This window comes from Triticum aestivum, chromosome 4B (genome assembly GCF_018294505.1).
Source record: "Triticum aestivum cultivar Chinese Spring chromosome 4B, IWGSC CS RefSeq v2.1, whole genome shotgun sequence".
NCBI classification, from domain to species: Eukaryota; Viridiplantae; Streptophyta; class Magnoliopsida; order Poales; family Poaceae; genus Triticum; species Triticum aestivum.
Genome location: NC_057804.1, coordinates 644,571,666 through 644,593,587, shown reverse-complemented (window position 1 = coordinate 644,593,587; position 21,922 = coordinate 644,571,666). Strand labels below are relative to the sequence as shown.

The 21,922-nt window shown below is 43.0% G+C and overlaps 1 long non-coding RNA gene across 1 annotated transcript; it reads right to left on the bottom strand.

The window, feature by feature from the left end:
- Positions 1-19,474: 19,474 nt before the first annotated feature.
- Positions 19,475-21,599, bottom strand: LOC123089569 (uncharacterized). Its single transcript, XR_006442323.1, has 2 exons — positions 19,873-21,599; positions 19,475-19,779 (listed from the first exon to the last, which is right to left on the bottom strand). It is a non-coding gene; the product is annotated as an uncharacterized lncRNA (long non-coding RNA).
- Between the last annotated feature and the right edge of the window lie 323 nt (positions 21,600-21,922).

Below are 21,922 nucleotides of genomic sequence, written 5' to 3'. Positions count from 1 at the left end.
GCCACTGCATTACAGGAGGTAAAACCAGGCCAAAAACAGTGATCACCTGCCCAATATGCAGAGGAGATTGTTGTGGTCTCGTTGGGGTTGGAAAACAACCAGATCAGCAGCATCAGCCACATTGTTAACAGAATCATGAGAGACCTGCAGAATAATTGATTCCTGAGACTGAATTTCCTCCACTTGATCTTGTTGATCAGCATCATGCACTTGTGGAGGATCATCCTGAGGCTGATCATTGACAGGTGGTGGCACATCATTCCACCCAAGCTCTGGAAATTCTGGCATAACCCATTTATGATTTTCAAACTGCATATTGCCCGGCAGGGTTTTTGGATTGCCATTGAACGGCATGGGATCCTCATTAGCTGGCAAAACATCAACAAAATCTGCTGACAGAATATAGATAGGGGCAGTCCAAGATATCCTAGCCCCTCCAAAATCAGCATATTCGCGATAGACCACATCTCTTCGCACTAAGGAAGGAGCTAGGAACGACACATAAGCCAAAGTACGGACAAGCATTGGTTCATCCTGGTGCCAGTGATGGAAACGCCCAAAAGTGCTAATGGCGTCAGCAATGTGTTGTGTACACCTGTAGTCTAGGGGTACACCAAGCATCATGCCCAACCTTGACGAGAACCCTGAGCAGCTCTAAAGTTTATACCCTCATCATGTGGAACAAATCGAACGAATCTATCATTGCCCAGATCATAGGGGGTGATCAACTAAAGCTTGTCTAGCAGCAGCACTACGAAAGCGGAAGAGCCCAACCCCTTGTATCAATGGTTGAGCATCCCGGACAACCCTTCCAAGAGTATTGAAATGAAATCACTGACCATGTTGCAGAAAATGAGGATCTCTTCAGGCAAAGGAGCCGGCTCGACAATGGCGATGGCATACAGAGTAACAGGCCCCTGGAGTATCGAGGATTTTGATGCAAACAACAAAGATAATCTCCCTACGTTGCAGCGAAGGTTATCACCGAAGATAAAGCTGACAAGAGTAACCTCTAAAAATTTCTACAGTTTAAGCAATTGGTTCGGTGCATGTTCGAAGCAAATGACTGCGCTCGAGGAAGAATGAAGATGAAGTGAGGACATAGCATTTATTTCGTTCTTCTTCCACTACTGCAGGATGCTACTAATGCGACACTACGACCAGAGACCCTTCTAGAAACTATGTGCAATGCAATAATCGCAAACGGTGGTGTCAGAGAACCGTATAAAATGTGCACAACATTTGCGATGATGGTTGCATTAAACACGGTTCAGATTTTAGTTGCATGTGCGATGCGGGGCATATGGTTCAGTTCAATTAACTGTTTGCGATGAGGAGGAACAAAAGAAACGGGCAGCCAGATGAAGGCGTGTGCGATACACAGCATATGGTTAACTCAAATGAACTGTTTGTGATTAGGCAACACAAAATAAACAGTCAGCCAGATCAAGGTGTGTGTGTGATATACAGCATGCGGTTCACTCGGATGAACTGTTTGCGTTGAGACAAGAGAACAGAAACGGTTCAATATAACACGATGTGTGTGATACACGGCAAACAGGTCTGTAATAAAAAATGTATGTGAAGATCGATAATAACACAGATGGTTGCTTCTAATAAGACGTATGTGATATGCTCTATCTACACAACATGTATTGGCCATTGGGGGTTGGACGGTCATCTGGATACGCCGTAAGGATGCGAAGAGGCATCCTATATCAGCAAGGACTAGCTGTTCCACTAGTAGTTCATCTAAGAGAACTCTCAAGTTAAGTGCGCTCAGGCTGGAGCAGCAATCAGATGGGTGTGTGGATGGAAAGTTGTGTTGATGTTAAATTAACTGATAGGATGGGCCATATCGATCAAATGACCGAAATGACCCATTCCCTCAGCTAATTTAACCTTGAGGTCCTTGTTTTTTATTTTTATTTTATTTTTTAATATATGTTAAAGAAGGTCTACCGCATTATTTTTTGACAATGTGTATACGTGGCATACAATTGATCCATCCGACCTGTTGGTGATGGAATAAGTTGTGTTGTGGGCAAACGCTTGCTAGTGTACAACCATTTGCGATTGATTAATTCATCACCGATGGGTTCCCTAGTGTGGTCTGTGTTCATCTCATCATCATCTACTTCTTGTGCTAGCTCGATGTTCCTTTATATTGTAAGTTTCCATTAATTGATGGTGTTCTATGAACACGCCACCGTTTCCCATCATTTCCTCACCTGTTTCCCGCCACCTAGCGATATCGCACATAAACCTAGGCACGGTGCGATGCACGGAGGCAACAAGCGCAGCCTGTAGCCCATCCACCTTTTCCAAGCATGTCAATGCACCAAAGCACTGCCTCTGCCATCAACCTCATCGACGAGGAAAACCAGAAGGTGCCACGGCCCGTCGAGATGCGGCGCTCCCCGGTAACGCAATTGATGATGTCGTGATGCGCGTCATCGCCAGGGTTGAGAAGACCTTTGGCGCATGGCGCTTCAGCGCCGCGGATCAAGATAGGCATGTCAGCGCCGAGAGGCTTCAGCACGCCGCACAACATGATCGATGGTGCGCCGCATAGCAAGCTAGGCACGTCCGCGCCGATAGGCTCGCCGCACGGCGAGAGCCTTGGAGTACTGCAGAGCAAGAGGTGCGGTGTGCCGCACAGCAAGAGCAGATCCATCAGCGCTTGCCTGTCATCGACAGGGCGTCACAGCTGGGTACACGTCCCGTCAGTACCCCCATTCCTCGCCAGGAGTGGGCACAGGCCCTCTGCGCCGTACTTGCACCAGAGGTCGGCCATCGTACTTGCACCGGACGCCCGCCGTGTTGTTCGCATGGGTCGCGCCGTTCTCCTTGTCCACGGCCCGCTCGATGTCAACGCTGGTCGGTAGGCTCGATGCCTCCTTGGCCCAGGTGTCCACCTAGGCACAGTAGAGGAACATGGCCATCACATCCTCGAGGTGGTGATCTCCAATGAAATAGCCAACTTGGAGCTCGGCATCGCGCTCCAGATGTATCGAGAGCGTGTCGACCGCTAGGACGAACACCTGCATGAGTTCAAGCAGAGCCAAGACCTAACGTAGGCAAGGGCTGCTGGTCATGGTCTCATCGACGCGTTTTATTTTGTTGAGTCGTCTCGACGTGGATGGCTATGTATTCACATCAATCATACTATTCCTCTGTTTATTGCTCTGTTTCAATGTGTGTACTCTGTTTTCCGTTCTTATATGTTCTGTTTCATTGTGTGTTTATACGCTTTCCATTCTGTATATGTGGATGATAACAGATAGATTCAAATTAGTATACTAAAACAAATAGAAAATGGAATTCATAATATATATAATATTAATTGTTCATTAGTTCATCACAGAATATATATAATATCATCACATATACGTGATGATACTTAAATACTAGGTACAATGCATAAAACTGAAAACAAACGATATAAAACTAATAATCCCTCCTGTGGCTAGTATTCTGGCAGCTCCTCGCCAGCATCTCCCTGGTGCGCGGCGTCTTCCCGGAACGGAGGCAGTACTTCGCCTCCTCCGCCTCGCATCGCTTGACGTGCTGATCTGCCTCTTGCAGGCGGATGCGCGTGAACAATCTTGCCATTTTGTTGGGCGCCCACCAGAGCTCCTCGTTGGTAGCATGCTGGAGCTTACCGACCCAGCTCCACGCAGCGACGAGGCGCTTAGCGCCTCTGGCCTTCCTCACGAAGTACCCATCTTCGTACACCTCCTCCGCATGACGACGCACCCGCCCCCAAAGCTCCTCCGCCTCCTTTTTCCAGGCGACATCACGGGCTTCACAGGCCGACTGGTACCTGGCATCCTTCTCCGCCATCTACTTCTTGAAAGCCACTTTTTCCAGGCTTTCTCAGCCGGCGGCAGCGACTTCCAAAGACAAAGATCATACTGGCCCCAAAACCAATCCAAAGTTAGGGGGTCCGGCGCAACCTCGTCTGGCAGCGTGTAGGTGTCCTCGCCGCTGCTCTTCGAGTGAGCGTCCTCGGGGGGCGGCGACTCCTCATTGGCGCGTGGGCAGACAGGCGGTGCCATGACAGAGATTTGAGAGAGATAGATAGATAGAGATAGAGAGAGAGAGAGAGAGGGGCGGGCAAGGGGAGGATCTAGAAGAGAATGCAGGTGGGACGACGTGAGCAAGGTAGTATTTATTGGCGGCCGGAATCTAGATGGACAGGAACAGTACACGTGCCGGTCGCTGGAATTTATGAGTACTGTAGTGTGAATTACACACAATTCCCGCAGCAAAATCCGTGTGTGGACATAATAGCTGATGATTCCCAATGCAGAACCGTGTCTGATTAATAAGGCCCGCCACTCACCTTCCAAACCTTGAGGCGAGAAATAGAGTGCTAATCGTGTGGGGCCGGTTGTCTTGCCAGATTTTACATTTTCTTTTGTGAACACCAGATATTCACATCGTCTGATGATTTTTTAACTCGCACACAAGTACACAAATATGTGTTTTCAAACCGTTATGGTTAGCCGTTGCATGTAGATGTAGTTCAAATTTGAATTATGGTCATTAAATGGCTAGAAAATCACTTAAATGTCTTCAAAAGGTCAAATGACCCCTGAAAATTTCCAAATTTTCACATGACAGTTGTATTAGTGCATTTTACACATAGAAAAAAAATGAAGGTTGTAAGAGGAAGCTATCTGCCGTTCGTCATCAAACATGCATTGTTCCCTTCTCAGAACCACGAGCCTTCTAGTGAGGTGCTCCAGTTTGTGAGGGGTGTGTGTCCAAACTTTTGTCAAACAAATCAATTTTTGTAGGGCCATTTGCATTTCTATCGCTAACTCGAACCACCTAATCAGATATACCCCTAATTCGAAAGCCTGCTCAAATTTTCCCCTCCGCCGTTAGGTGCCCTTACAGAAATGCCCTTCTATGCCATTACCGTCCGGTCAAACAACTTTGATCGTCCTGAAAAAAATAGCAAAAAAAATTAAAAAAATCTAAAATTTTGTGAGATCAAAGATACTCATGGGCGCAAGGTGCTGCAAATTTTTGTGCTATTTGGACATTCCAGGAGCTCGTGGCGAGGAAAAATAGTTAATATGCAAGCTTGTGGACAGTAAATTTGAAATAAAATAACAAGAAAATTCAAAAAAATATGAAATTTTTTAGCATCAAAGAGGATTGTGCGCACAAGTTGCTTGCAAGTTTTTGTGATCAAATGACATGCGAGGAGCTCTAGCAAGAAAAAACAAAATAGTCATTTTTCCCGAGCCAAATTTTGTTTTTTTCTCCACAAGCCCCTCCAATGTCCAAACACAACAAAAATTTGCACGCAGCTTGTAGACCATAGCCTCTTTGATGCCAAAAAAACATATTTTTTTGAATTTTCTTGCTATTTTTTTTAATCTACTGTTCATAGGCTTACATATTAATTGTTTTTCCATTGACATGAGCTCCTGGAATGCCCAAACAGCACGAAAATTTGCATGCACCTTGCAAACCTGAGTATCACAAATTTTCAGATTTTTTAGATTTTTTTTCCTATTTTTTCAGGACGGTCAAGGCCCTTTGACCGACTTTGACCTGCTTTGACCGGACGGTAACGGCACAAAAGGGCATTTTTGTAAGTGCACCTAACGGCGGAGGGGCAAATTTGAGCAGGCTTTGAAATTAGGGGTAAATCTGAGAGTGGGCGCAAATTAGGGGCATAGATGTAAATGTCCCATATTTGTACCACATCATCTTGGTGGCATGACATTACATGAAGTAAGGTTTCATGTTTTTCGGATCATTTTTAAAGTTTTTGGAATAAAAATGACATGGGACTCCATGCATCTACATGCGTCCATGCCGTGAGACCAATATGTTTGAAAATTCCTTCTAATTTACTGCACATGGAATTAACAAACTCACACACAAGTACACAAATATGATTTTTCAAACTGTTATGGTTAACCATTCCATGTAAATCAACTTCAAATTTGAATTACGATCATTAAATGGCTAGGAAATCACTTAAATATTTTCAAAAGGTCAAATGACCCCTAAAATTTTTCAAATTTCCACATGACAGTTTATATCAGTGCACATTACACGTAGAAAAATTTTGAAGGCCATAAGAGGAAGCTATCTGCCGTTCGTCATCAAACATGCATTGTTCCCACTCGGAACCACGAGCCTTCTAGTGAGTTGCTCCAGTTTGTGAGGGGTGTGTGTTCAAACTTTCGTCAAGCAAGCCAATTTTTGTACCACATCACCTTGGTGGCATGACATTACATCAAGCAAGGTTTCATGTTTTTCTGATCATTTTTAAAAAAGATTGGAATAAAAATGTCATGGCACTCCATGCATGTACATGTGTCCATGCCGTGAGACCAATATGTTTGAAAATTCCTTCTAATTTACTGCACATGAAATTAACTCACACACAAGTACACATATATGATTTTTCAAACCGTTATGGTTAGTTGTTGCATGTACATCTAGTTCAAATTAGAATTACGGTCATTAAATGGCTAGGAAATCACTTAAATGTCTTCAAAAGGTCAAATGACCCCTGAAATTTTCCAAATTTTCACATGACAGTTTGTATCAGTGCACATTACATGTAGAAAAGTTTTGAAGGCCGTAAGAGGAAGCTATCTGTTGTTCGTCATGAAACATTCATTGTTCCCTCTCAGAACCACGAGCCTTCTAGTGAGTTGCTCCGGTTTGTGAGGAGTGTGCGTCCAAACTTTTGTCAAACAGGCCAATTTTTGTACCACATCATCTTGGTGGCATGACATTACATCAAGCAAAGTTTCATGTTTTCCTGATCATTTATTTATTTATTAGAATTAAAATGCCATGGCACTCCATGCATGTACATGTGTCCATGCCGTGAGACCAAGATGTTTGAAAATTCCTTCTAATTTACTGCACATGGAATCAACTCGCACACAAGTACACATATATGATTTTTCAAACCATTATGGTTAGCCGTTGCATGTACATCTAGTTCAAATTAGAATTACGGTCATTAAATAGCTAGGAAATCACTTAAATGTCTTCAAAAGGTCAAATGACCCCTAAAATTTCCAAATTTTCACATGACAGTTTGTATCAGTGCACACTACACGTAGAAAATTTTTGAAGGCCGTAAGAGGAAGCTATCTGCCGTTCGTCATCAAACATGCATTGTTCCCTCTCGAAACCACGAGCTTTCTAGTGAGTTGCTCCGGTTTGTTCGGGGTGTGTGTCCAAACTTTCATCAAACAAGCCAATTTTTGTACCACATCATCTTGATGGTATGACATTACATCAAGCAAAGTTTCATGTTTTCCTAATCATTTTTAAATATTTTGGAATTAAAATGCCATCGCACTACATGCATGTGTCCATGCAGTGAGACCAATATGTTTCAAAATTCCTTCTAATTTACTGCACATGGAATTAATTCACACACAAGTACACAAACATGATTTTTCAAACCGTTATGGTTAGCCGTTGCATGTACATCTAGTTCAAATTTGAATTACGATCATTAAATGGCTAGAAAATCACTTAAATATCTTCAAAAGGTCAAATGACCCTCAAATTTTCCAAATTTTTCACATGACAGTTAGTATCAGTGCACATTACATGTAGAAAAATTTTGAAGGCCGTAAGAGGAAGCTATCTGTCGTTTGTTAGCAAACCTGCATTGTTCCCTCTCGGAACCACGAGCTTTCCAGTCAGTTGCTCCGGTTTGTGAGGAGTGTGTGTCCAAACTTTCATCAAACAAGCCAATTTTTGTACCACATCATCTTGGTAGTATGACATTACCTCAAACAAGGTTTCATGTTTTTAATTTTTTGGAATTTAAATGCCATGGCACTCCATGCTTAATTGTGTCATAGCCTTTAGACCAATATGTTTGAAAATTCCTTCCAATTTACTGCACGTGGAATTAAATCGCACACAAGTACAAAAAATATGACTTTTCAAACCGTTTTGCTTAGCTGCTGCATGTACATGTAGTTCAAATTTCATTTATGGTCATTAAATGGCTAGAAAATCACTTAAATGTCTTAAAAGGTCAAACGACCCCTCAATTTTTCCAAAATTTGACATGACAGTTGTATTAGTTCTACAACTTTTCTCGTACACTTAAAACACCATCCGTTGCCACTTTACTCCAAATTCGTATTTCACAGCTAATAAAAAATATGCACACATAGTTGTTTTGTAGGAATCGTTTGCGATGAAAAATTCTTGTTCTATTTAAGTGTTCCTCCTTAAGCTTCGCCGGCTCGTCTGCTCCAGCGCCGGCAACCCCCGAATCCACAAATCCCGATCCCCATTCCTGCACCCCCTTCTTGCAAAGATGACGTCGTGGAAACGCTTCGTGAAGGCTCGTACGATAGCCGCATCCCCCCCCCTCCCGAGCGACGCCGCCTGCGCCGAGAGCGCGGCCGCCTATGCCGAGAGTGTTGCTGCATCCGCATTGAGCGTGGCCGCTTCCACCGAGAGGGCGTCTGCGGCAGCTGAGACGGCTGCAGCAGCTGCTGCGACTGCGGCTGCAAACGCCGAGAGCACTTGAGCTGTCGTCCGTGCCGCCGATGTCACCCTGGCCCGGGTTGAGGCCATCCACGCCAAGATATTCTAGGGCACCTTGGAATCCAGCATGCAACCCACGTCCGAAAAGGCGGCGGTGGCCATGGAGCACCTGCTTCCTCATGAGGTTGTCGAGCGGGAGCTGGAGATGCAGGAGGCGGCGAAGATCATGGAGCACCGGGAGGAGGAGTTGCGCGTGGCCCAGGTCGAGGTAGAGAAGAGTCTGTACGTCGAGGAATCGATGGTGGAGTACCAACAGGAGCCCTGGCGCAGCCACTACTACGAGCACTACAACCTTGAGGGTGGCGCCGAGGACGAGGACGATGGCGAGGACGCGGTCCACTTCAGCAGGGGGGACGCGGAGTCCACCAACGGCGGCATGTTGCCAGGACAAGTCATCGACATCTCATCTCACACCAACGACGCATAGGCCGGCGCGGCGGCGGATTTGTTAAAATTATTCGTACTTAGGCTTTGTTTTTAATGTTGGTCTTTTGTTAGAGCAATGTTTAGGTGAACTGTCTCTGTTTAATTACTAAAATTGCTTGATTCAGTAAGTATGGTCTATGTGTTGTACGCTGTTTTGTGTGCCCAAATTAGCAAGCAATGTTAAATTATGCAATGACGTATGCGGGGAAATTTCCACCAAAATTTCAATTATCAAACTCATCCCATGCGCGTTAAGCAGAAGAATCGTTTGTGATGCACACTATCGTTCAAAGTGAATGGTGTCCGGCGGCACCGCGCGCAAAGTTTACCTCCACATTTCAAATTTTTTGGCCTACGCCGAAATATCTACCCTCCCCCCCTTCCCATCCCCTTTTCTCCCCGACCACGTCACATTTCCCCTATTTCCCCCTTCCTTCCTTTCTAAGTTATAGCCGCTTCCTCGCTTGCTTCCTCGCTCTCGTCGTCTCGCATCCTACCGCCGGGGTCGCCATGGTCTTCTTCAAAGACCTCTCTAGCGGTTCCTCCTCCTCCGATGACTCCTTCACCACCCGGGTATGCCTCTCTTCTCTCTCTCTCTCTCGGGCTATGACTTTGAATGAAGGATTTTTACCCGGCGGTCGATTTGAGTCATTCCTTCCTCTTGATGTTCCCTAGGACCATCAGTTGCAACAAATGGAGCGGGATGGCTGAAGATCTATCTGCTCGTTGTCACCATCAATATGCGTGAAGCTAGTTGCGTTTGAATCTGTGGACAGTGGGAGGAAGTTTCTGGCATGTGCAGAGAAGGTTAGACCCTCTTTTGTTGTTACAAATCATTTGTTAGATGTGATTCAAACACTGTCACGGTCCCAACCCATTCATACCACACCTTCAACCAAAGAGTATTTAACAAAAAACTACCACAATTCGTGGAACCGTGCCTACAAACTACCACTTGACAAATTTGTGCCGAAAACTATCACTTTATCACTAATCTTTGACTAAAAACTATCATGTATGAAAAATGCCCGATTCAACTCGTTTAAACTTGATTATGACAGGGTTGGGCCACATGTCAGAACTGAAAAAGTCAGCACCGTTAAGTTTGACCGTCAACATACGAGGCCCACATGTCATTTCTATCTAAGTTCTATAAAATTCCCTGTGGAGGAAGAGCAGGGGTAGTCCCTGTCGCCGGCGGCGAATGATGACAAGAGGGACGGCGGAGACCAGCCGTCGCCAGCCGCTCCGCCATGGACAACAGGAGCAGGTCGCTTCGGCGGTTGCAGAACATGGCCATCGACAGCTGCTACATGCCCGCGTTCACCATTACGTTGTGCTCCACACTTCTGCATGTCGCGTGGTTCCGAACCCACAGGAAGCTTCGGGAGAACCTCTGGAGGCGATGAAACTGCAGAGGAGGCATGCGGGTCACCGGAGAGAGAGAGATCGAGACGGCGGCGGCCTTCACCGGAGGCGGATAAGATGAAGTACTCCGGCGGCGCGACTGCATCTGGAGGAGACAGCGTGACCTTCAGGCGAGGCGAGCGACCATGCGGCGGCTTGGGACCTCCCCGCAGCATGACCTGCAGGCACGGCGAGCGTTCGGGCGGCGGCTTGGGGCCTCCACGCAGCGCGACCTGCAGGCACCGCGAGCGACCGGGCGGCGACCTGGGGCCTCCCCACAGCGCGACCTGCAAGTGACGCCAGCCACCGGGCGGCAGCCTGGGGTCTCCCCGTGGCGCATCTCGGTAGGCAGTACTCCGGCGGCGCGGCCGCCAACGTCCTGGCCACAGCGATGGGAGGAAGAAAGGGGACTCACTTGCGATTTGGGTAGGCTAGTGATGGGTTAGTTTTTTTAGCGATGCTAGCGATGGGTTAGTGGGTTGTTAGGATTAGAGGGACACTGGCCACCGGGCCTGCACGGTTAGATCAGCCTAACTAGTTATTTGTATATTCATGATTAGATGGGATAGACCACTGGGCCCTACATGTAATAACGGTGCTGACTTTTTCAGTTCCGACGTGTGGCCCAACCATGTTATAATCAAGTTTAAACGAGTTGAATCCGTCACTTTTCATATATATGGTAGTTTTAGTCAAAGATTAGTGATTAAGTGGTATTTTTCGGCACAAATTTGTAAAGTGGTAGTTTGTAGGCACGGTTCCACGAATTGTGGTAGTTTTTTGTTAAATACTCTCAACCAAACGCATCCTAAGACAGTGTCACAGTTTGTACCTAGTATCTAAAAATGTTGCCATCTCATCAGTGGTGCCATTAGAAAATTATTTGGCACCGCTTCAGCAGTTTGTGAAGCCAACTTGTCCACACATCCAAGCAGTCAAGCAATAAAATACTAAATCTTTATCGCACAAAGGAACTGGGAGTCGGAGCAACTAGGTGCTCCGGAGTTCGGGTCCCTGATTTTTTTCCGCTGCATCGGCTCGCCAGTGCAGGGCACCGATGCGAGATGTAGCAACAGTTGTCTTTACACCAGTTTTGGCATACATAGTGGACGCCTTAGTGCTATTAGTTCTATGTTACTAAATTTGTGCATGTACACACATGTTAGTATCAATTTGCTGTCATCCAAACATTGTCGCTATGCTGTTGCAGTTATATTTACCTTCCTCTTAAAATGTTTAATTTGTTATTTATAATACATGAGAAAGAACTTGTAGCGTTGTTGTAGTTAATTATAGCTTCTGATGTTTGAGAATTTGGTTGTTGTGTCAGTAGTAATTAATTCATCTACACATTGATCTTTTTAAGAAGATATGTCATAATTAACCTGTTTCTTCAATTTTTCAAAATAAGCATTGATGATTTTCTATGTTGTTGTAAACCCATTTTTCCTACAATTGTTATTGATCTAGTTTTAAATATTATAGAATGAACGGAAGTGTTCTTACTTGGAGTGGGTTGATCAAGAGTGACCATAGTCTTTGAAGATGTGCCTAGCAAAGCTTTGGAGCATGTATCAAGAAGAGAACAGAGGTAGGCTTAGAGATAGTGTTTTCAACATTGAAGAATATTTGAAAATGCGCGATAAAAAGAGGAAGGTTGAGAATGAGCTCAGATTTTTTTAATCGGACTTTGCTAAGATGGTGTTGGCGAAGGAGGAGGCACTTTCTCAGTTGGCCAGTGCAAAACAGGTTCTTGTTGAACTGAAAGCAGAGGTGGATAAGACGAGCCTGGATGATCTCGATTAGGGAAATGAATATATTGTTCTAATATTGTTCTTACGAAGTTGAACTATCTATATGATGTATTGTGCTATTTTCCGGTAGCTATCGTACTGTGATGTTAAAATATATCTATGTGCCAGATATGAAATTGGCAAACAGTTGTTCGATATGAAATGTGAATTTCCGTAATACTGAAATTATTAATTGTAAACTAATAAATCTGCGAAATGGGTCATGGAACTTTGCAAACGGTTCTAGAAGTAAAAGCGCTTATGATGGATAGCCCAATGCCACACAGTTTTCTTCATCAAATCGTGTGTGATGTAGTTGATAAAAGCAAACGGTTAACCAAGGCAGAGCATGTGTGATAGTTACACGTATCACACACAAGCCTATACATAAACCTGTGTGGGATGTACATACGAATGGAAACGTTTTCCCAGGATTGACTGTGTGGGATGTACATAAGAACGGAAACATGTTCCTTGGATTGCCTGTGTGTGATATACATACCTACGGAAATGTTTTTATGGGATTCGCCGTGTGGGATGTACATACCTACGGATATGCTTTCTAGGATTCACCGTGTGGGATGTACATACCTACGGAAATGATTGGGTTTCCGTGGGTCACCCGATCGCACACGAGCTCATCTGGTGTCCCAGGAGGGCCTATCCCTGAAGATTTCTGGGTCGTGTGGAAAGGACCCCCCTATCACCCACACTCACTTGGCGACGGTTCCAAATGCCATCGCGGAAAGGGGTTTAAAACGTTTGTATAGCACCGATGCGTACCGGTGTTCTTTCATTGAGTCATATGACCACTATCTATTAAGAGGGGTGTAGCATTCGAAGCTTTGATTTTCTGATGGTAAAGCCAAACTTATGAAAGTTGTGAGAGAAATTTCTTTATGCTCCGAGGAAATACTTGCCAGCAAAAGACTGTGATCTTCTTCGCTGTGAGAGATTTATCTCGGACCAAGGAGTTAGCATTACTTGTTCCTCAAGTAATGTTAACGTTGCTCCAAAATCCAACTGTTGTGAATGTGTCAGTTGGTCATTGGCTGGACCTCGTGTCCAAAATGGTCATTTCCCATCGGGAAGGTTGCCGCTATAAATAGCCACCCCGTGTCGGCTTTGTCCGGTGGCTGCTCCGTTTGATTCTGAGAAGATTGTTGAGCAACCCACTCTCCGAGTGATTTGAGTTTAAAATCCACAGAGGGAAAAACCCTAGAGCCGAAGAATTATATAGTGGTTCAGCATCACTGGAATCTAAGTTTAGTATGCTCCACCTATTACTCTTGAGAGCTGCAAACTCTCTAGATGGTTATGTGTCAATTTCTTCAGAGACCAAGAGTGATTGTGGTTCTCAAAGAAAAAAGTATGTAAAGGTTTGGGGATCGCCTTCAAGTATCTACCACGAGTGATCGGCATCGGTTGACGAATCATTTGTCGAGGAAAATAGGGTGAAGAGAGTTTATCTTCCGTGTTAAGTCACATCCCCTCCAACCAGACGTAGTCCTTGTGAAGAAGGACGAATTGGTCGAACAAATTCTTTGTCACCATCGAGCATCATCGGTTATCTCTGTCACTCATGTTTACTTTCGATGCGTTTTCATTCGTGTGATTTACTTCGATGCATGCCTTAGTTTTCGGTTCTCTGTAGTAGTTCATCATAGTCTATATCTCATATATTCCGCTGCTGGTTTATGAGAGATTTAAGTTTTCCGAAGAAAATTTAAAACTCCCATTCACCCCCTCCCCCTCTGGTAGACATACTTCGTTCCTACACTATGTCACACTCTATATGTATGCATAGGGCCGAGGATCCGTCCTCACTCTCGATTGAGCTATGCATGTCTAAGTCGGACAGTGTATCTTTTGGTGAGTTCCCTCACTCTTGAATGTAATGAATCGTCTGATATTCTTGCGGAAATGTGATCGATTTGAGTGACAACATACTATATGCATACTAATTTCCTACAAGATTAGCTTAGCAACCTTGTATAAATTCAAAAATTCAACATCTCGTTAGTAATGGTGCACATTGCATGCATAAAAAATTGTTATGTCACAAAAATAAAAACACCACCATGTCATTTTCAAACCGGACACTTTCCGCTTTTACTGGTATTTATTATTTCCAATTGCTACCAATTCATAGGTTTTTCCTAATATTCAGGATCAAAATCGACACATATATGACATCACCGATGTCTTTGAAGAAGTCTTGGACTGTGTCGAAGAGACTTATTATCCAACGTTACATGTTGGTTCAAAGAGATCTTGTGTTGTGGTATGTATAAGTATGCTTCTTTTTATCCCTCCTAAGCTCATGCTGAAGATTAAACATGTATGGGATCGTTGCTATAGAACTTTGGTCGCGTTTTAAATTAAATCCATTCAGAAAAATGCACACTGAATGATTGAAGACATGCTGCCATGCTGCTTTGCAGGCTTTCTTTGATACTAGACAAAGAGAACATGTTATAAGGTCACTGATGATGTGATTCACAAAATACATGCTTTCCCTACGGTCAAGGAAGCAGGTCGTACATCAGCATGCTTAAGTTGTAGTGACTTGATAAAGGCAAGAAGCTTCCACACATTTACTGTTCCATTCAAAATTATTTGAAGGGGCTTCTTATTGGTTTAAATCTTGAAGCTTACACGGTCACTAACATGACCACACTATTTTAGGGTGATAACCTTCATTTCAGGTTGCAGGCCTTCCAAAGAAACTTCGGGATTGCAAGATAATTAAAGCGTAATTATATTTTTTTGGCAATGGCAAGGTGAAATTGTATATTTGTATTAAAGAGACAATAAAGAGTTGCTTCACATTCTTAATCACCGGTGGGCACAAATGCTAAGACAGTGATGAAAACTTAATGAATTTTTAATTTTCCCTCCAGTCACAACATCATTGATCCCTTGTATTTAAATACTCCGAAACTGATGACTTTTTGTTGAGGCATTCGATGGGGAAGACTCACGTACTCTTTTGTGGGGGGCTCAGATGCAAAATTTTGCTCTTGTTTTCTTACTAAAATAGAAAAGAAAACAACAAATAATAGTATTTGTTTGTTTTAAGTCGTCAAATACTTTTCATTTCATTATGATCTGGAATTCAGTTTTTCAAGTCATACAATTTTTTGGTTAGGATACAAGGGTAATGCATTAGTTGGTTGCTGCAAGAGTTAATAACGGACGCGGTGATGTATGAGTTGCAGGCTCAATAACGAGCATCGTATTTTTATTTCGGTAATGTTACCCAGCGAACATGAGCTGGGAGGAGGGTGGCACGAATGCCATTTGATGGCAGTTTTAGTCGTGAGGAAAGATCAAACGACGTCAGTTTTAAAAAGAAAAATGCCCTCTCTGACTGTCACGTCGTTCTGAAGAAAATGCCATCCCCTCACGGCCTCACAACAAAAAATGCCACCTAAAATGTTGCAAATGCCACCCTTCCTGGTGCATGTCGGCCTGATAAGAGGGTCCTTTTATTTTTGTTTCGTGGTATTGCACGGCATTCAACTATATGTTATAATGTGACAATGGCTTAGGAGACATCAGATCCGCCTTCTTGGCTCGGGGGGGGGGGGGTCACGTGCGACGCACACCTCCTCCCTTTGATGACGGTGCCGGATTGACACGAACACATGGGGGGGTCATGACAGAGAGCAAGGCGGTTAGCGGTGGACTCCTCCTTGGGGGTCCATGAAGTACGGTGTGAAGGACAGAGGGTGCCATGACGAAGGTGTTGTGGGTGCCATCCGGTTTTAAAGAGAAGGCTCTAGGAACAGGGAAGGGTGCGTTGGAGCATCGGTTTTTTGTGTTGGGATTGCGTGTTGGAGTTAACATGGCGGATAGTCCGGGCAATCACACTTCTTTCCAATATATGGCCTGGATCTAGGGGAGTCCAGACTGTCCACATCGTTGAATTTTAGGGAGCCACGCCCACAGGATCGAGGGAGAAATGAGCTTCAACCTCGAAGACGGTTGTAATCATTTATATGCATTATAGCCCATAACAACGCACAGACGTTCTACTAGTTAATTATATTTTTCCTCTTCGGGTTTTTAGTCGGCTTTTCACTACAAAAACAAGTTGTTGGTTTTTAGTAGCTATAAATTATATAACCTACTCCTTCCATTCCAAAATAAGTGTCTCAACTTTGTACTAAAGATAGTACAAAGTTGTACTAAAAAGCTGACTAAAAACTGAAAAAAAAATATTTTCAAAAATTGTTCAGTATATGTTTTATAAAAGTTCAGTGTATGTTAAAAAAGTTCACCGCATGTTCAAAAATTGGTTGGTGTGTACTAAAAAATGTTCAGTATATATACCAATAATGTTCAGTGTGTTCTGAAAAATGTTCGCCATATGCCAACAAAAGTTTAGTGTGCATTTTAAAGAAGTTCACCATATGCTACAAAAATTTAGTGTGCACTTGAAAAATGTTCACCGTATACTGCAAACATATAAAAAAGAATAAAGCGCAATAAAAACCAAAATAGAAAACCGAGCATATGGAAAAAGATGTTAAGTGGGCCGACCCATCTAGAGGTCCCACCAAAGAAGCCCCCGGCATCATATAGGATTTGGCCGAAAAATAGGTTGATGGAGACTGAACGGCTCTACTACCCTGGGGGAGCAACTAGTTGACAAGCGCTCCTTCGGGAGCCTCGCAACGATCACCTGCGGGTGGGCTGACTTGGCGCGCTCTCAGCTGCCGTCACGTGTCGCACTCTAGGTGCTCCCTCCATTTTATGTTTTTCTCCGCATGCGTTTTCGGCTTTTTAAGCAGGGTTTTTTTCGACTTTTTGTTTTCACCTGTCTTTTTTTTGCATAAGAAACATGTTTCTATTTTTTGCTTCCGTGAAAGACGCGGTTTTGCTTCCGTGAGAGGCACGGTTTTACTTTCACGATAGGCACGGCCGTGCCTATCGGAAACGGAAAAAATCTGTTTCCTGTTTTTTTTTTTGCTTCCGCGAGAGGCACGACTGTGCCTCTTGGAAAATGAAAAAAACCCTGTTTTCTATTTATTTTTTCTTCCGCGAGAGGCACGGTTTTGCTTCTGCAAGATGCACAGTTGTGCTTTCGTGAGAGGCACAGCCGTGCCTCTAGGAAACGGAAAAAGATGTGTTTTCTGTTTTTCTTTTTCTCTTCCTCGAGAGGCACAGTTTTGCTTCAGCGAGAGGCACGATTGTGCTTTCGAGAGAGGCACGGGCGTGCCTTCTCGGAAACGAAAAAACTCGTTTTCTATTTATTTTTCCTTCCACGAGAGGTACGATTTTGCTTCCGTGAGAGGTACAGTCGTACTTTCGCGCGAGGCACGACCTTGCCTCTTTCAGAAAGGAAACAAACCATGCTTCCGGTTCAGTTTTTGTCTGGTTTTTTCATGAAAAAAAAGTTCATCAAAACCTATCTACATGTCTAGTTTTGAAAATATCGACGTGAGGAATCCAACGGTGAAAACGGTTTGAGATTTGGACACACAGTTTAAAAGATAAAATGTTTTGAATAAACATATATACGAAAAAGGGAAACTCTTAGATTACGACAAAAATCGCACATGCAGCGTGCCACTTGTCACGACCTGAGGAGGTGCGTGTGATCTTTAAAAGTACTCATCAATTAGTGATGTCAGTGTATATGAGTCACGTTATTTGGGCCCTGAGTCTGTTAACTTCCGCAGATCATCGCTCGATAAGAATTCATCCCGATCCCTATCCCGCGCCTTGAGCCCTACCCCCTCCATCCGGTGAAGAGTGTACGTTTGACTTAAATTTTGTCCACAAAAGAGTATACTTCTATCTTTTCAATGCACTTTAAAGTAGAAAAAATACTTCTATCTCATCACACGGTAATCAAGACCAATAACAATCTACACATGGTTTTTTTTAATTTCTACATGCACTTAACTCACTGGGGGTTGGTCAATTAAAGAGGAGAAAGATGATGACTTGCACCTTTCCAATGCATTTTTTACTTTACTTTATAATTTGTACTAAAATCTCTAGATGTACACTCTTTCACCAAACGGAGGGAATAGTTAATATGCATTTCCTTTTCTTTCCTTTCTTTCTCAACCGCACACAGTTCGTATGTGAAATGGGCCAGCAACACTGTTTATTTTGTCGGAAGAGACCCAGCCAGTTTTGTGAAGCTTCTAGAACCTTTCGGATGGTTTTTGGAAGCATCTAGAAGCTCCAAAGAGTTCTTATTTTTTTTATTTTTCATGTTTTCTTGACAGTTTTTATTCAGTTTTTCTTTTTTTCCTTGTATTTATTATTTTATTTCATTTTTATTTTGTTTTTTTCTTTTAATTTCGGTTTTTCATTTTATTTTTTGAAATGAATGAACTTTTTCAATTCAATAGAATTTTTCAAATTCATAAACTATTTTGTGAACTTTTTCTCAAATTTGTAAAAAAAATCCATTTTCTTGTGAACGTTTTTTCATTTAAAATTTTATTTTCTTGAATTTTGTGCACTTCTTTCCATCAAAGACGTGAACATTTTTAAAATCCGAGAACATCTTTTCCCAAATTTGTAAACTTTTTTTCACTCAAAATCAAGAAATTTTTGAAGTCCGAGTACACATGAACTTTTTCAAATTCTTGATCCTTATTTCCAATGCATGATTTGTTTTTTAAAATTCATAACTTTCTTTGAACTCGTGACCTTTTTTTAGTTCGTATTTTTTTTCAAATCAACATTTTTAGAATCCGATAAAAATTTTCAAATCCACAAACATCGTGAACATCTTTTTAGTTTGTGAACTTTTTCAATCTCCTGATTTTTTTTATTTTTTGCTAACTCTCTGTTAAACTTTATTAAAACTAGATAATACCCCGCGCGTTGCTGCGGGATATTATTGTGCCAAATCGTAAAGATTCATGGGTGTATTATCAGAGGACATATAAGAGATCAGAAGGAAATGAATTCTACCACTTCAGTGTGGTATTTGTGAACTCACACAAACCATATTTGCGCAATGTATAAGCAACTATCCGACTTGAATCATAGTTCTATGTTGTTTGAGCCTTGCAAATTACAATAAGCTCTTCAAACAAACTAAACAATTGTAGTAAGGGATTCATTCTTCAAACTTTCACCGGCCTAAAAGTGGGGGGCCAAACAGAAACTGTCTCACTCAAACTAAAGGTTCCAACAATAATCAAATGTATGCCTCACAGATAATAACATCATGGATCAAAACTGCTTGGCCATGCAATTGCACTTATACAACATGCAGACAATCTGGCTAACTTTAAATACATATATAAACAATGAAATCAAATTAACTAAACTTGATATATTTTACAAAGATAGATACATACCCAAGAGAAAAAAATTACTTCTCTTGCAACGATCTGAATTTAAATAAACTGATTGTGATAACAAAGTTACGCACAATTTGTTGCATGGTGGGATTTCACTCCAGATCTTAGGCTATAAGTATATCTACATCAAACAACTTGAACAACAAAAGTACTGTCTTGGCAGACTGTACATACAAAAAAGGACGCCATGTTTGGCAAGTCTGCATGCAGGCTTCAACCTTTGTTTGAATCAGTTTGAGCTTCACCTATATGCGTTAAAGCGAAGGAGATATAGGGTGGGTGTCTATGTGATACAAAAGAGAGATGACCGTAGAACATGAATGCAAGAAGAACATTACCATAGATTAGCAGGAATAGGACTGAAGCAAGATCACTGGCTTGCTTTGGTTTTCATCAAACAACTTGCAGAGACAATAGAAAAGAATCAGCACAAACGAAGGTTAGAAAAGTAGTAAGTAAAGATCAAAGCTTCTCTCAACAAAATCAACTATTGTAGAGATCATGAATTGTGGTATTATTGTTCGTTCAATCTAAACCTCCGATGGATATTGGTTGAAGATCAACCCGAAATTCCATCAATAATCAAAATTACCATAGGACTCGACAAAGTAAAATGGGTCTGGGATTATGGATTTAAGAGAAGCATCGACGTAAAAGATAGAGGACTGAAGGGAGTAACTGATAGTCCATAAGATAACCAGGAAACATAAAATTATTGACTCATTTTGTTCCAAAATTGCAAATTATGAAATAATGAACTTGTTATCACTGAATGCGGCAAGGTTAAAAAAACATATTGAGCAAACAATGGAGCATAAAGACTATCGAGATTTATTTTCAAACTACAATATGCTTCCATTTTCATCGGACCATGTCGATATAGATTCAAAAGTCTGCTTAAAAAACATCTAATGAACTTGTTATCATTGACATTAGCAAAGTTTCAAAAAAGATATTGAGTAAACAGTGGAGTACAAAGATTATCTAGATTTATTTTCAAACTGCAATCTCCTACCATTTACATTGACCTTGCTGGCATAGATTAAAAATTCTGCATAAAGAAACATCAGAAGGAGAGAGTATCACCATCGGTGCAGTATGAGTGGTGCGGCTGAACCCACCCGTGCTGGAGGACGATGGGAAGGCAATAAGGTGAGGCAAAGCACAGACTTCAAAAGGCGATCCATCAGTTTCTTATATGGAGAACGTGGGGGAGAGGAAGTGGAAGAGATTAGGAGATGGAGCGTCAAATGCCAAATATTTGAGGTACATGCAGCATATGTTTTCTTTTGTTTGGAGAAAATCAGGTCGTTGGGTGGTTGTACACAACAACGGGGAAGATAAGACAGTATGGGACGGTTGGAGCGGCTGGGTTGCATAAGGGCGGAAGAAGTGGCGTACAGTTGCTGTGATATTTTCTTAGAAAAAACAAACAAATACTGAAGAACAGAGCACATGACCTTCAACTTGAAGAAGTCATCGATGTAGTTTGAAATTGTATGTCCTTGTCCGCACGCCCATGACCAATAAAATGAAGCACCGAATGACCATGACAGCTTCCTCCCTAGTTGCAAAGGTCAGCTTGCGGAGAAAGGCCACCATTGCGACAGTAGAAGGTCGCGGTTGGAGGAAGACAAACAACGACTGAATGTTCAATGGCCCCGTTGTTTGATTAAGCACTTCTCTGAGCATTGGCTGTCACCCTTTATGCGGTCGGCCGCGCGATGGAGGGACCAGAGGGGAGCCACGGCATGTGCACAGGCACTGCTCAGGGATGCCTGCTTCAGGCCATGGCGGCAGCGAGGAGGCGAGGGGAAGGGGCAGTGGTAGACCGGCGAGCTGGGGCAGCGAGGGGGATGGTCGCATCACGGATTCATCCTGCTGGATCCCGCAGGAATCGGGGAGCGCGATAGGGATGGCCACTGCGTCTGATGCCACCGCCGCCGCGAGGAGTAAACGGAGAGCCGCCGCGAGGAGGATCCGGAGCTGAGGAACAGGATGAGGAAGTGGCTCCTACCACCGGCGAGGGAGGCCGGCGGCGGGAGGGAGTTTCTTCGGGCATGGGCAGTGGGGAATCCTAAAGATTTCGTGTTTTCTTTGGGGGATTTTTTTATGGCATAGAGTTGAGGAGGTGGGCTTGAGTGGATTGCATGGTGTGACGTGGCTGGATGTGATTGGATGATGATGTGGCTATGCTGCATGTTGAGATAAATCAAATAGTGGGGGTGAACTTCTTAAGTATATACAGTAGGATCTGTGAACTTTTTTTTTTCTTTTTTGCAACTTGTTTAGTTTGTGTTTTTAAAAAACTACATGAACTATTATTTGAAAACATATCAACTTTTTTCAGATTCATGAACATTTTTTGAAAATTCATGAACTTTTTTG